At 38.6% G+C, this 15,634-nt stretch overlaps 1 protein-coding gene across 2 annotated transcripts in view; it reads right to left on the reverse strand.

Annotated features, from left to right (window-relative positions):
- Window positions 1–15,634, reverse strand: part of LOC106964051 (voltage-dependent T-type calcium channel subunit alpha-1I) — an 84,485-nt gene that overhangs the window by 48,625 nt on the left and 20,226 nt on the right. Inside the window, exon 2 of one of the 2 annotated variants that reach the window (XM_015059288.1) lies at window positions 2,376–2,437. The exons of the other annotated variant lie outside the window; for it this stretch is intronic. The gene's annotated coding sequence lies outside the window, so the exon portion shown is untranslated. The remainder of the gene's footprint in view (window positions 1–2,375; window positions 2,438–15,634) is intronic. 2 annotated transcript variants of the gene reach the window in all.

The raw sequence follows: 15,634 nt of genomic DNA on the forward strand, positions 1-15,634 counted from the left end.
GGTGCGTGGGGTGGTTGATATGACAGATACCCCGCGAGAAAGATCTGCCCCGAGGCAAAATAACTCATCACTGGAATTACACAGGAGCACCCTTGAGTTCTGTGCGAGTGAGCATGTGTTGCACAAGGAGCCGGGATATACAGGTTTATACGCTTGGATTCCCGTGTGTGTTTTATTTGGAAGAAACCATAGAGAGAGGATAAGAAAGGATGGCACTCTTAAGCGACAGCATCCATTGTACCATAGTGGAGATGGAGAGAGAGAGAGAGAGTTGGACATAAAAAATAGAAAAAAGCAGAGATAAGTGGGTTTTAAAAATAAAAAATAAAAAGAGAGACCTAAGGTGGATTAGACAGATGACAAGCGTAAGGGGGAGGAAAAAGCAACTGCAAAGAGACAAAAAAAGGGGGGAAAAAAAAGGTGTGCTAGGGTGTGAGATTAGAATGTGAGGAACAAACAAAAACACTTCCACCAACACACCCGCTAACCGAAGATGACAGCTGGGTTGTCGATATCTGAATCGCTGTAACTCTCTAAGCATCTGAACCGCTGACTGAGCACTGAAATGGGAAGAAAATCATTATGCTGCATCTCTGAGCTTCAAAGGAATTTTATTAGCGATAACACAAAATAAAGGTAGGAGGTTGAAAGGAAATGTAAGGAAAAAAATGTTGTTTTTTTTGTTTGTTTGTTTGCTTTTTATGTGCCCCCGTGTTGTATAGCAGTAGATGAATAGTGTGGAATTAAAAATGCCCTTCGATGGGCTAGGTTAGTTTAGACAAAATATTGTCTAAAGTGGAAATTTTTGCTATATTTTAAGATCAACTGATGCAATCTGGGAGTTAAAGTTTAATGCTCAAGAGATTGTGATTATTCAGAATCAGGCTGATTGTCAGGTAGCCACTCCGGTATCCAAAGTCAGCGACATTCATGAGTGCAGACAGAGCCTCTGCATGGTGTAGCATGAAATTAAAGTAAATCTTACTTTAAATGTTACAGTAAGATTATGTTCTACTAAGGTTTTCATTAGTCTCCATAGTGTGAATTCACATCAACATCAGATTAACTTGTGAAACCTTCATACACATGTTAATTCTAATAAAGCCTTTTGTGAAAAGTATTGTTGGGATTATTTCTCCATATTGATCCGACCGAATCGACTCAACATAATATGTAACAGCCAGTGTAGCCATGGTTACCTTGAAAAAGGAATCTGAAAAGATTATTCAGATTGCTGAATAATCTTTTGAAAAGTAAAGCCACGTCATTTATGATTTTCAAAAATCTCTTAAGTGTGGCATTTAAATGTCATAATTTAAAATAAAGCAAAGGAACTTTTAGTTGGAAGTAATAGAACTGAAGAGAGATCAAACAGAGATCTTGTAACGTCTGTAACTTTCTCCACAAGCTTTCAAACATCTTGTTTTCTCAGTTTCTTAGTACGACGGTTCATTAGAGCCAATGTAGGTAAGAAGAAAATGAAGTAAGTTCCTGCCAAAAAGCGCAGATATTTTGAGATTTCTAAAACAAAACAAAACCAACTTGGAAATGTATTTCTTTAAAATGTTAAAAAGAATTCAAACATTTTCTAGAAAAATCTTGGAAATTTCTAGAAAGAAAAAAAAACTCAAAAAATTCCAAGTTTTTTCATAGAATATTTCTGAGAATCTCAGATTTTCTTTTTCTTTTTCTGGCAAACTTTTGAGATTAATCTCAAAAGGTGAGGGTTTTTTTTTCTTTCTTCTTTTTTAATGAAAATTTTAAACTTTTGGAGCTCAGAAATTGTCTTGTTTGTCCTAAAACATTTCTGAGATTAACCTCAAGAGATTTTTTGGGGGGTGAAAACATACTAATTTTCTCTGTCTACAATGGGCCTAATAATATGTCACAGCTTAACATCTTCATAAGGATGGTGAACAATTATATTCCTAACAGTACTTTACCAATATGCAAGGCTTAAGCTATCCGAGAGGGAATCTCTACATTCCTCCACTAAATGTGCAGAAAACCCCGTCAGCTTTGAGAACCTTGAATTCTCATACAGAGACAATCAAAAACTTCACATCAATTTTAAATATCATATAGAGAACAAAGTGGAAGTGGATATAAACATAATGAATGGGAGCTGTGCTTCTTTTCTGGAAGGAAAGCCTCTTTCTCTCTCCTGCTCTCACACACACACACACACACACACACAGGACAGATAAACACAGCACTGCACAGCAACAAAAAACCCACGCACTCGCATGCAGTGATATCATTAGTCGTTTCCTTTTATATTAGACTTTGTCAAGACTTTTAGCCCCACTAGCCCACATGCAGGAGAACATGCATGCACACATACATGGGTAGAGGGAGCATTTAAATTGTGTAACCTGCTGGTTTTATGTAAGTGTGGAGCACACCCACTCCATGGGAGCTCAGAGTTCGCAGAGCACTGAGGTGAGAAGAAGACAGAGGCAGAGACAGACAGTAAGGAAAAGCCGTAGGGAAGCCATGACGGGGGGAGGCACAAAGAAATACCACGCTTGTTCCACTTTTTTTTTTTTCTTATCATCTGCTTACAAGATGGATACTGTCATTTGTTAAGTTTGCACAGTTTTCTGTTGGCTTAATAAAATGATTCTGACATGCTTTGGTTTTATGCAGCAGGGATAAAGTGCTGCCATTTCCTACTTAACTGAGTTGAAACAGATGTTTTCAGAGCAGCTAGCTTTAGCGCTGGTGTACGTCTCAATCTTCATTAACAGCTCCCTAAATGGCATATTTTTGTTACAAGGGTTAGCACTATTTGGGACTTTGGACCCTCTGAAAAAATGTTAAGAACTATTTTAGCAGAAATAAATTATATGATTTCACTGATAAACGTGATGCACCCAGACAAATGTGTAAAAATACACGAGGCAAAGTGAGCCAATGATTACAATATGAGGCAACAATGATAATATAGTTAATATTATGAGTATTTTCTTATGAAGAGCACAGAGATGCACCAATTTACTTTCTTCACTTCTGATACCAATATCTGAGGTTTAGTATCAGCCGATACAGATCCGATACAGAAAATCAGTGCTGAATTGACTTAAAACATTTTTTTGTTTGTTTACATAAATGTACTGACTTACAAAATTTGATAGCTCAGCACCAGTACAGCATACTTAAATACAGCACACTTAAATAGCTCCACAACTTTAATTTGTTCAATTAGTGTAACTATGAATATAATAAAGTGAAACTGACAAAATCATTATTGATCACCTTGGTCAAACATGTAAAAAAAACCCAAAAAAAAACCAATAACAGCCCTTCTTTCAAATGGTTCAGAAAGGGCTATTTATATTTAAAAGCATGTGCAAGAAGCCAGGAGCTAACTGTGAAATCAACTGTAAAAAAATAAAAAATATAATTGTAAAGGTAATTACCTTTTTTACTAATATGTGAATCAAGCTAAAGTTACAGTATGTACGAAGATATAGCAACTGGGACTAATGCTGCTAGTTTTATTGTTGGAAAGCATAAAAAAAAAATCCTTTTTTTCACTTATAAAAACCAAGTGCTACTTCACAAAACAGTTGAGGTACGCTAACAGGAAGTGGCTACAAACATCACCCCAGCGCTTGGATGAGTTATATAATGAGAGCTACCTGAATAGTGTAAGGCTAACCTGAATTAGCCATCGTCTGTACATGCTAAAGGTCAAAGGGGAACCGGGTCGTTGGCCAACAGGTGGCCGACATGCCGTCAGTCTACGCCAGGGCAACACTGAGACACACAAGCCACATTAGTTCATATTAATTAAACAAAAATTATTTACCAAAAAGAAATCCTAAAAGTTTCGAGATTTCTTTTCTTTTCTTTTAACTAACTAAGCATACTAAGGCATGTATGAAATGTAAGAGATCTCTCTCAGAGCACAATAGCTCTTTATGTCCGGCTCGTCTGAACGCGCTCAGTCACACAAACAAATATGCTGGTGGCCCGTGCCAGCGTTATCCACACCTCTCGGGATAAAGTGTTACTCTCTCCTTTGTGTCATCACAACACATAAAACCAAACAAAGCGCATGTGTTAAGATCCTTCTCACACCAGCAGGCGTGTTCAAACGCTTGCCTTCGGTTTTGATGGAGCAGAAAATGTGGAGCGATTGCATCAGCCGTTCACCACCGAGCAGGGTGTTGCATTTCCTCCCATCTGGTCCCAGCGAAACAGGCAGCGCTCTCGCATCTATCACGGCAGATTCTTGTTTAGTTGACGCACGTTATCACTCCGGCTGTGAGACGATGTGTCCGTGGAAGGTATCGCAACAGGTGTCAACGGAAATAACACATGCTCATTTGTTTGCTTTTTTTTTCTTTTGTTGGCAAATTCTCTAACATAAATGCAAATTCCAAACACCAGTCTAACTGTCTTTCTACACATTGTCTTTCTGTAGCAACTTTTAAACCTTTGCTAGTGATTACTGCAGCCACCTGACTACAAAGCCTTAAAAGGGGGTAGTCTTATGGAAAATTGACTCTTTTGAGCTTTACATCATGTTATAAGGCAATTCCCTCATTAAAAAAACCCCTTCCTTTCATATGTTTAAGAAACCCTTTAATGTCCATGGCAACCATTCAGCTGTGCAAAAAGCCTTGATGGACTTAGCTCCGCCTTCAAGGACGAAGCTCCTCCTGTGAGCTGCAGTTTCCAAGTTTCGGTGTTTCCGCCTCACAGAGCAGCCCTCCCTCTGTAACTCCAACACTCGGCTCCTTCAGACTAGCCAGCAGCAATCAGCAAACACCTGATCGAACTGTATATCAGTTGAGCTTATTATAGGAGCCATTTCTCAGTGTAACGCTGGTAAACATGTTGTTAAAGGGTTAACAGAGGAGCCATGCTGTGATGACTTCCTGACGGCGGAGCTTCAGAAAGAGCAGGAGTTTTTAAAGAGACAGAGGCCCAATTTCAAGGTGTTACAGTACAAAGTCAAATTGTATATTTTATATACAATTTTTGTATATATTATAAAAATGATATATATACAGCATTTTTATAATAACGGAAGGTAACATGGTTACTCAGTGCTATAAAACATCACTTTGTGCCTGGAAAAATACATAATACTGCCCCTTTAAAACAGATGCATTGGTCTTTGAAACTCAGACCTGATGGCACTAAAGAATATCCATCCATCCATCCATTTTCTGAACACCCTTGTCCCTCAGTGGGGTCGGGAGGGGTGCCTATCTCCAGCTAACGTTCCGGGCGAGAGGCGGGGTACATCCTGGACAGGTCGCCAGTCTGTCGCAGGACAACACAGACACACAACCATGCACACACACACACCTAGGGGCAATTTAGACAGACCAATTAACCTAACAGTCATGTTTTTTGGACTGTGGGAGGAAACCGGAGTACCCGGAGAAAGCACTAAAGAATATTCTAGATAAAAATTCTGGAAACATGAGAGAAACTAATTTATCTTCTCTTAAATTTGTTTTTGTGTTTTTAAAAGCCATCTGGCACAGTCGGTGAGCTGCCACCCAAAAAGCCTGCGCATGTTTGAGTACCTAATACCAATAGTTTTCTCTTTTCTCCAAAGAAATATTTGCATATCAAGAAAACCAGCGATAACACTTTCAAACAATACACTACAAGCAAAACCGATGGTGAAAGCAAGGCCACTCCGAGGGTACTCGACAAACATCTGTGAAGTGTTTTTTTGCGCGCTTCTGGCTCAATTAAAATGCTGCAGCGGCATTAAAGAGTGTGACACGTTCACCTGGTGTCTTTCAAAAGCCTCGGCTCATTACTGCTCTTGTTCCAGCTATTTTTCCCCCTGATTGTCTCTGTGCTTCCCGCTTCCACTCTTCTGCTTCACCTCTGTTGATCAGCCATTGAGCTGGAGCACAATGGCTCCTTGATCCGCTTCCAGGTTTGCTTTCCCACCTCTCGTATGTTTTAGAACCGTTTGTTGTTTCGGTGTATCGTTAAACTTTTATTCCCGTCTTTTTGTTTGGCTCTTTTTTTTTCTTCTTTTTTTTTTACTTTTTGTGACATTCTTACACAGTGGCGCAGTTGGTAGAGCTGTTGCCTTGCAGCAAGAAGGTTCTGGGTTCAATTCCCAGCCCTGGTCTTTCCGCATGGAGTTTGCATGTTCTCCCTGTGCATGTGTGGGTTTTCTCTGGGTACTCCGGTTTCCTCCCACAGTCCAAAACTATGACTGTCAGTTTAATTGGTTTCTCTAAATTGTCCCTAGGTGTGAGTGTGTGTGCATGGTTGTGTGTCTCTGTGTTGCCCTGTGACAGACTGGTGACCTGTCCAGGGTGATCTCACCTGGAACGTTAGCTGGAGATAGGCACCAGCACCTCCTGATCCCACTAAGGGACAAGGGTGTAAAGAAAATGGATGGATGACATTTTTATTTAGTCATCTAACTCGCTTAAGGTTGTGTTGACTTGAATACACTCAACCAGATTCAGTGTGAGACTGTTTACATTTACATGTTTCCTAAATGGCCAACAGATACTCGTATAAATGGACCTAAATATGAAGCAATAAAGTCTGTGAGCGCGTTTTGGACTAAACCATCAATTATGCTGCTTGATTTCCTGCTATGTTGTAGTTGTAAATGTGTCTTTACAGTCTCTTATTTCTATAATTCTTTTTTTATCTTTGTGTTGTGAGTTCCCACATACCTTAACTCACTGTTGCGATATCTGAATTTCCCCACTGTGGGGCAATAAAGGACATTTCTATTGTATTTTATTCTGTTCTGTTCTAATATTTGCATATGAATTAATCAGAAAATATGACCAATTGGCAAGCTGGAGGGTTGGGAAATTATTATTTTGTTAGACGTCAATAAATTGAGGATGTTTGCAAATCCACCCCCCCCCCAAAAAATGTGTTTAGAATTCATTTAGCCATTGTTTTCCACTGCTGGCTCCATAAAAGCAGCAATAAACACCATTCAATTTAGAAAATATTGACTGAAAGCAATTATTGTGCGACATTTGGATTACTTAATGGAACTGGTGCGCTGAAGCCTCCAGGTTTGGATTTTTTAATATATTAGCTTTGTAATTTGCTCGAACTCTCATATTTTGCTTTGCTTTGTCATCGCTGCTCTGTTCACTTATTGCAACAATTTTTTTTTTTATCCTCTTTCCTGGTCCTTTGCAATCATTTTGTGTTTCCTCTACTCCACCACTCATGCTTCCTATGTAGCTTTAGCGCATTCAGTTAATCACACACCTGTTCTTTGTTCCACAATCAGCCTCCTCTGTATTTATACCTGCGGTTCCTTTGTGCTCTTCTAATAACTTGCAGAGCCGTTGCTCCTCAACGGTTTTACTCCAGTCTGTTTTCCCTCTGGTTTATTTATTACACACATTTCCATAAGAGTACGATCTTGTAAACCTTTGCCAATATGTCAAACAGACTCACTTTCGCAATTGTGTTGTTTCCATCAAATGAGGAACACAAAGTCACATATGAATAAGTTTGCTCATGTAATAAGTCATTTAAAAAAACACATTTCACCATCATCCTCCTGCCGCTTCCTGTCGTCGTCTTTGTCGTTTCTGTTAAAAGTGACATGTGCTTTTTGGTCACTTTTTTTTTGCATGTGATGCAAAAAAATGTTTACATTACAGTTTTGTGAAATACACAAATTTCAGCTGTTAAACCACCTCGTCGTAGCACCAAAAAAAAAAAATTCTCATTGAAAAATGAGGGTTTTTTTTAAGTTGCCGTGTTTCCATTAACCAAGTTCACTTTCATAATTCCAATTTGCGCACCATTGGCTGATTGAAACACGGCTACATAACTTCTTAAACACTTTAATTGTCTTTTTTTCTTTTTACTGCTGTCTCAATAATAACCACAAAAGGTTGTGATAAAATTCAAAGTACATCATCCCTCAACTTCAAACATTAGTGAAATCCAGGTCCAATAACACATTAGATACTATCGATTCTAGACTTTATTGAGGAAGTTTTAAAACCAACGTTCTGGTAACTCAATAATTACGGGACTTAAAAAGAGGAAAAGCATGTTCTCTGGCTTTCTCTTTGAAGTTTATCAACATACGACAATCTCATGAATTGCATTCCTTTATTTTGCTACCTGTTGTTGCTTTATATTAATTAGAAGCCTTGGGAAAGTGGACAATGAACAGGCTGGTCACAGCTCAATGAGAGAGAAATAATTAATCTGCATTCATGTTTGGAACACATCAAAAGGAAAAAATAAAACAAATGAGGTAGACTGAATAGTCATAACAATATAGTCTAGACTGGTGAAGACAATAACCTTTTGATCTGTCTTCCAAGTCTGAACAGAGATGAAGGGAAAGGAGAAGAAAACTCTGAAAGGTCCGAGAGAGAATTTAAAAGTGACGATGAAGTAAACTTGTTGTTACAAACAGCTCAGATGTGTAATAATTTCAGTGTGAGCGGATAAATCATTTTGTGAATGTGTTGGTAAGGCCGGCTTCACATCGTCACATCACTCCTGCTATTCAGCAGGAGCTGACAGACAACAGATGAAAGGTTTTTGAACTTTGTGCGCTGAAATACGGTCTGCAACATTCAGCTATATATTGTGTTGTTTGACACTTGAGGAAGGGGGCATGGTGAATTTCCAATAGCCGATGATCTACACAGTTAAATGTCACCCAGTATTCTCATGGGCAATGGCTGCCACACGTGAAAGGGCACCGACACTGTCCTGCTCACAGCTGCTCTCCCAGGACCCCAGCTCAACATTTTACATTTCACATTCTCTTGCCAATGAATTGTTGGCTTTTAAACCTCGTACTCCTCATCAGCGACCTTTAACTAATAAACAGTTCATCAAGACATCATCTGCTGTTTATGAACATTTTGAATACAAGCAGTTGTCATGATCCGTGGTTTTCTGTGTGTTTTTGAGTTTTTCAATGTGTTCCTGTTTCCCTGTGAGTCTCTGTCCTGTCCTCCCCGTTGATTGCTCCCCAGGTGTGTCTCATTCCCTTAATTACCCCGTGTGTATTTATACCCACCTGTTGTCTGTGTTCCCTGTCGGGTCCTTGTCAATTGTCAAACGTTTGCAGTCTGTGTCTGTCTGTCCGTCTTCCCAGTTGTACTGGTTAAGTCCTGTGTCGACGTCAGTTCCAGTTGATTTAGTCTTCATTGTCAGTTGCTACCGGTGCTTAGCTGCGTGCTAGTTGTTCCTGCCGTGCTGCCTGATTTGGACTATGTGAACTACATTCATCATTAAATTCATCTTCACCATAACCTGGGTTCTCTGCGTCATCTCCTCACCACTTCAACCCCACCTTATGACAGCAGTAAAGTCAGGAGATTAGAGTTTAAATGTCTCCTTTTTCCAGAAATACTATGATGTTGGCTATAGCCGTTTAGTTGGCCATTGTACATTCTCTAATCCAGTTTTAGGCAGCTTGACTAATGATCTCAGACATATTATTCATGGCTATGTTCCTCCCACAGTCCATCAATGTGACTGTGGGTTAACTGACCACATTGACTGTGCACATTGTCTTTATGTGTCTCTGTGTTGCCCTGTGATGGACAGACAACCTTTCCAGGCTGTATCCCACCTTTTGGTAGTTGCCTATTGCCAAAGATAGTAGGCAACAGGCCACTACCCCACAACCCCTTAGCCGCTCCCTCCCACTGTGACCCTGACAGAATAAGTTGGTATAGTCAATAGCTGGATGAATGATTTTGACATTGTGGCTATGAAAATGTACTTTCAATCATTGGCTCTCAAAATAAGTAAGACATTCTTCTGAAACGGCTACAAATAGAACAGCATTTTATAACAATGGTTGTTTGAAAATGTACAGTTGCAGATGAATCCCAAACACTAAACCAAAAAATGCAAGTGCAAAATGACCAAAACTACACCAGTGCAAAATGGTGAATGGGCAAAATGACCAGCAACCTTAACTGTAGATTTACACTGCATGTGTCTCCGCTCCACTCTGCTACTACGCTCACTTCAGCGGGGAATCTCAGCCATTCCTGATCACCCTACTTTACATTACATGTGGTCCTGCTCTGCTCAGAAGTGCTTCCAACAATGCATGGGAAATTAGGGTTTGTTCAATAAAGTCAGTCATAAAAGCAATGAGTACTGTCATCTAAAATACCGCTGCTCTCAACTTCCAAAATTATTATTTTTTTTCCCTGCATTGCTCTCACTTCTTCTGCCTTGACAAACATTCCTACTGAGACTTGAGCGAGAGAACTTACCTCAAGGGGTTTCAGAATAAAATCAATAAAATAACTGACAGCATATATGTGTAAATATACCCACATTTTCATGAAGATAGCTAGGATTTTGAGCAAATGTAGTCATGAGTGCGTATTCACTGCGGAGTCCGTTCTGTTGCAGGGCGCAGCGAAGCAGAGACGCAAGAAGTGTGAACTGGGGGTTAGAGAATCATGGCAGCAGTGGGAATTCATAATGCTTCATTTTGTTTGGATGTACTCCTCTGTACTCCTCTCACGACTTAAGATTTATTTCACAACATTCTCTATGCTACCTCACTACTGTCAAAGTCTTGGTGTGAATAAGTAAAAAAAAAAAAAGGTGGTTTTACTGACTGAAATTCTGCCTCTAAAATCTAAAACCTTTATGTTTGTCTTGATGGCAATCTGAGAAAAAAAAAATTTGATACAAGATTAATAACAAATGTAGCTTATTTTATTGGCTCTCCTCTGAATGTATGACCTTCGATATACATCAACCTCTCAATATAAGTTTGAATGTTTTTTTTTAATTCTTCCGTTGTACTGACTATTTGTCCGTAATTAACAGCCTGGCTGTTCAGGAGCTGCGTGAAGATGGTCGATATCACTTCACCGCTTTAGTGAGAGAGGCATGTGCTGCACACACACCGTCTGACTCAGCTTATCACTTTACTAACCGGTTGTGACAGACACAGTTACCTTGCATGTTTTAAGCATTCTCTAACAATTAAATGTCCAACAATGGACAAATTTCCTTATGATTAAGTACTAATTCCAAAACGTTGAGCAAAAGCAAATAGCATAAAAAATATAGAGTTCAGCTCTGTTTCATCCAAAACTACAACTCACTGTGAGGACAAATAAACAAAGACAGATTTAATGACCTGTGCATTAGGTACAAATGCATGAAAACATGTTGTTTTTTTTGTTGTTGTTTTTTTTTTCCAGATTCTGGGGGCTGCGGTTTGATGGGGTTTCTCTATATGCTGTTCCTCTCCATCATGAGTGCTGGGTGGACCACCAGGGCTTCATGGCCGAGCCTGGACGGCTCCTTGGGAAGTGTTCTCAGTGGGTTGGGTGGGCGTACTTTGTTTGGGGATTTACGCTCTATTGTCCAATTGTTGTTTATTGCGTTTATACTTTCTTGTCTTTATTCGTTATGTTTTCCCTCTGCAGCTCTCTCTTAAATGCACATACCATAACTGAAATAATTTTCCCTTTTTCTGATGGCCTCTGACCTTCAGTTCACCTCTTGGAATGTAAGAGGTCTGAATAAACTTGTCAAACTGAGACAGGTGACGAAAAAGATTCAACAATTCAAAGCTAAGATAGTTTTCCTCCAGGAGACTCATCTGACCCCTGATGATGTTAGTAGAGTGAGGAGAAGATGGCATGGTCGGGTGTTTTCTACTTCCTTTAGCTCACACTCGAGGGGCGTAATTACACTAATCCACAGCTCGGTGCCATTCCAGCTCATCGATGTAACTGAGGATTGATATGGCAGATATCAAAACGTACAATGTGTGATTCTGTCTGAAACTAAATTTGGTCAATGTTTATGGGGCAAATAATGATAACCCTGCTGTTTTTAGACGTCTGTTTCTGTCTGTAGCGTCGCTTCCTGGAGGGTACATCATAGGAGGTGGTTTTAACTGTACGCTCATTCCAACGTTAGATAGATCTACAGGCAAAGACGTCTCTCATGCTCAAACAAGGAAAGAATTACTAAACTTTATGAAAGAACTCAATTTGGTTGACATATGGAGAAATATGCATCCTAATCAGTTTTCTTTCTCATGCTATTCTAGTACTTGCCAAACATATTCAAGAATTGATTATTATTTAGTCTCAGCTGATCTAGTTCCACACATTACTAATAGTTGGCATGACAGTATAGAAATATCTGATCATGCTCCGGTGTCATTCTGTCTTAAGGTTCCTAATCTTTCCTTTTCATCTATGTGGCGTCTACAGTCAATTTGGCTTAGGGACCCAGATTTCATACAATTTATTGGAACAAAAATAGATATGTATTTTGAACTGAACACTCACCAAACCTCGGCTACTGTGAGATGGGAGGCCTTTAAGGCATTCTTAAGAGGCCAAATGATCAGTTTTACCAGCTTCAAGCATAAAACTAATAAACAAGAATTGGAACAACTTGAAAAATCTATTAAAAACATAGAAACACAACTATTTCATAATCCTGAAACCCAACTAAACACAGAACTTCTTAGGTTAAGAGCTAAATACAACATGCTGTCTACAGATAAAGCAATTAAAAGTTTAATGAGACTGAAACAACCATATTTTGAACAAGGTGAAAAGGCCAGTAAGCTGTTGGCTTGGCGTATCAAACAGGAACAAACAGATAAAGCAATAAACTCAATTCAAACAGCTGAAGGGGTGTTTACATCTGACCTAAAAGAAATAACGCCTTTTCAAATTTTTACTACAGATTGTATAGCTCAGACTACTCAGACCTAGCTCCACAGGCACAAACTGATTTCTTGGATTCATTAGAATTTACTCCCCTAGATAACAAACCCTTAAAATCACTTGATTTTGAGCTCAATGCACAATTATTGTCTGAGGTTATATCCGGTATGAAAGGTGGTAAGAGCCCGGGGCCTGATGGAATTCCAATTGAAATATATAAAAATGTTCAATCCAAACTGATACCTCCAATGCTCGACATGTATCAAGAATCCTTTAATAAAGGATCTTTCCCTCCCGCACTTAGTACTGCAATCATCTCCCTACTCCTGAAGCCAGGTAAACCTGCAACTCAATGGGGCTCATATAGGCCAATTTCTCTTATTAATAATGATGTTAAAATTTTGTGTAAAGTGTTAGCTAGGAAGTTGGAGCTACTTTTACCCATGATGGTCCACTCTGATCAAAATGGTTTTGTACAAGGAAGACAGGGTTTTCACATCAGAAGGGTGTTTAATCTAATTTTTGAGAAATCTGAAGTTCCAGACAATGTTATCCTGTCACTGGACGCAGAGAAGGCCTTTGACAGGATAGAATGGTAATATATGTTTCCTGTTATGGAACACTTTGGTATAAGAGGGAAATTTCTTAGCTGGGTAAAGCTAATTTACTCAAACCCACAAGCTGAAATCTTAACCGATGGCCTAACTTCATCTCCCTTTAAATTGAAACGTGGGACAAGGCAGGGCTGCCCCCTTTCTCCTCTGTAGTTCACACTGGCCATCGAGCCTTTAGCTATGGCAATTCGCAAACACGATAATATAACCGACATAAGAATAGGGAGCTTGGAACATCGTATACAGTAGCCTTGTATGCAGACGACATAATCCTGTTCTGCTCTAAGTTGGGTAACATCATGTCCACAATAAATGATTTAATTAAGTCTTTTGAAGTTTTTTCAGGTTATAAGGTAAATAATCCTAAATCTGAAATAATGTACCTATCAGAAAAAGAACGTCTCAATCATCCAGTTTCAACTCCATATGTAGCGTCAAAACAAGGATTTACCTTTATAGGTGTTAAAGTCACCCCTACAATAAACAATATCATTCCAACTAATTATAACCGCCTTACAGAATCAGTTATGCAGTTAATAGAAAGATGGTCCAGACTACCCATTTCCTTAATAGGTTGCGTCAATATTATAAAAATGACAATATTGCCAAAATTTTTATACGTTTTCCAATCAGTTCCATTTTTCCTACCCCTCTCCTTCTTTAAGGAGATAAATAAAACTTTTTCCAGCTTCATTTGGAACGGCAAGCATCCTAGATTGAGACTGTCCCTTTTATGTCTGCCTTATGACCGATTATGATCAGTGGCCGATCGATCGGCACACCTCTACTGCTAACACAAATTCCAAATTATTACAATACAAATGGTTGACTAGGCAATACATCACTCCAGTTAAATTGCATCATTTTAACCCTAATATTCCTGACACTTGCATTAAATGTATTTCCAAAAAAGGTTCTTTATTTCATTGTATGTGGGTGTGTCCTCAAGTGTTGGCTTTTTGGAAGGATGTATTGATTGTGATTGGTCAGATGATTGGTAAAAAGGTTCCTTTGAATCCTAAAATGTGCATCTTGAATATTTATCCTGAAGACTTTGTTATCCCAAACAACTTGAGATCCTTACTTAATGTCTCCTTTTTGGAAGCTAAACGCTGCATTGCACTCTCTTGGAAGAAAGGGACATTATGTGGAATTTCACAATGGACCACACAAATGACGTTCTACTTTGCACTTGAGAAAATCAGCTATTTTACTAAGAACAAGCTTGATAAATTTTGGGTAATCTGGTCTGTCTTTTACACTTGGCTGTGCCAAAATGATATCCAACTCAATGAGTGGAAAAGGTACTGGTATAAGGTCATATGGTGAGTCAAACGGATGTTTACGTTGGTTGATCTATTGAGGGTCTGTTGCAAACCCCCTTTTTTAGTTATTATTATTTATCTATTCCCCTCCCCTGTATGTATGTCCTTTTGGTTTTTGTCTGGTCTAGGTCTACATTTCAAGTATTTGTAAGTGAATATATGTATGTTTCTTGTTCTCTTGTTAAAATCAATAAATATATGTTTTTAAAAAATATGCAAGCTTAATTATGCCTGGGGTTGTATTATCTTGCATAGTTTTGTATTGTTAAAAACCCCTTCTGGCATTGCTTAGGGATATTACAATGGACGACCAATAAAACAGAGCTGAACATGCCAAAGAAAAAAAAAGAAAATACATAGCTGGCAGTAGGTATGGGGGAGGGAACAAACAGATGGAGATTACACACGCTGAACAACAAAATAATAATCACATAAAAAAGAAAAGGGTGGATTTGATAAACAAAAGAAAAGAAAATACCTCACACAAGTGATTACATTTTCGAAAGTATTTGCATAAGCCTCACTCTTGTTTTGGACGTGGAACAAAAAAATGTCTGAGCCTGAAACGCGAGCTGGTTAATGAGGCGCACTTGTGTTGTGAAGTAGTAGCTCCTTTTTCAGGTTAATCAACTGACTAGGTTCCACAAGCTTTTTATTATTATTATTATTATTTTAAATAAACATTTTGGGATTTTTCTAAGGAAAACATAAGATAATATTGAAATAAAATTAAAGGAAACATAAAAAAAATCCATTAACTCATCCATAACTTCCCAGTTGTGGAAAATCCCTCACACATTCAGGAAATCCTTCAGGGGAAGATTTTCAGGATGCCTTAGAGCAGGAGAGTCCAGCTCATATTTTGCTTTGGGTGAAATCAAGATCATGAATGCTCTTAAAGAGCCGGTTGTGTCAGAATATATTGATAAAACCTGTTCATAAATAAAATTTAAAAAAAATCAATTAATTCTTAAAAGTAAATGATAATATTGAACATCTTTTCAGTTCCTCCAGG

This window comes from Poecilia latipinna, unplaced genomic scaffold (assembly GCF_001443285.1).
Source record: "Poecilia latipinna isolate Pla-1442-1.1 unplaced genomic scaffold, P_latipinna-1.0 Scaffold1618, whole genome shotgun sequence".
Taxonomy (NCBI): Eukaryota; Metazoa; Chordata; class Actinopteri; order Cyprinodontiformes; family Poeciliidae; genus Poecilia; species Poecilia latipinna.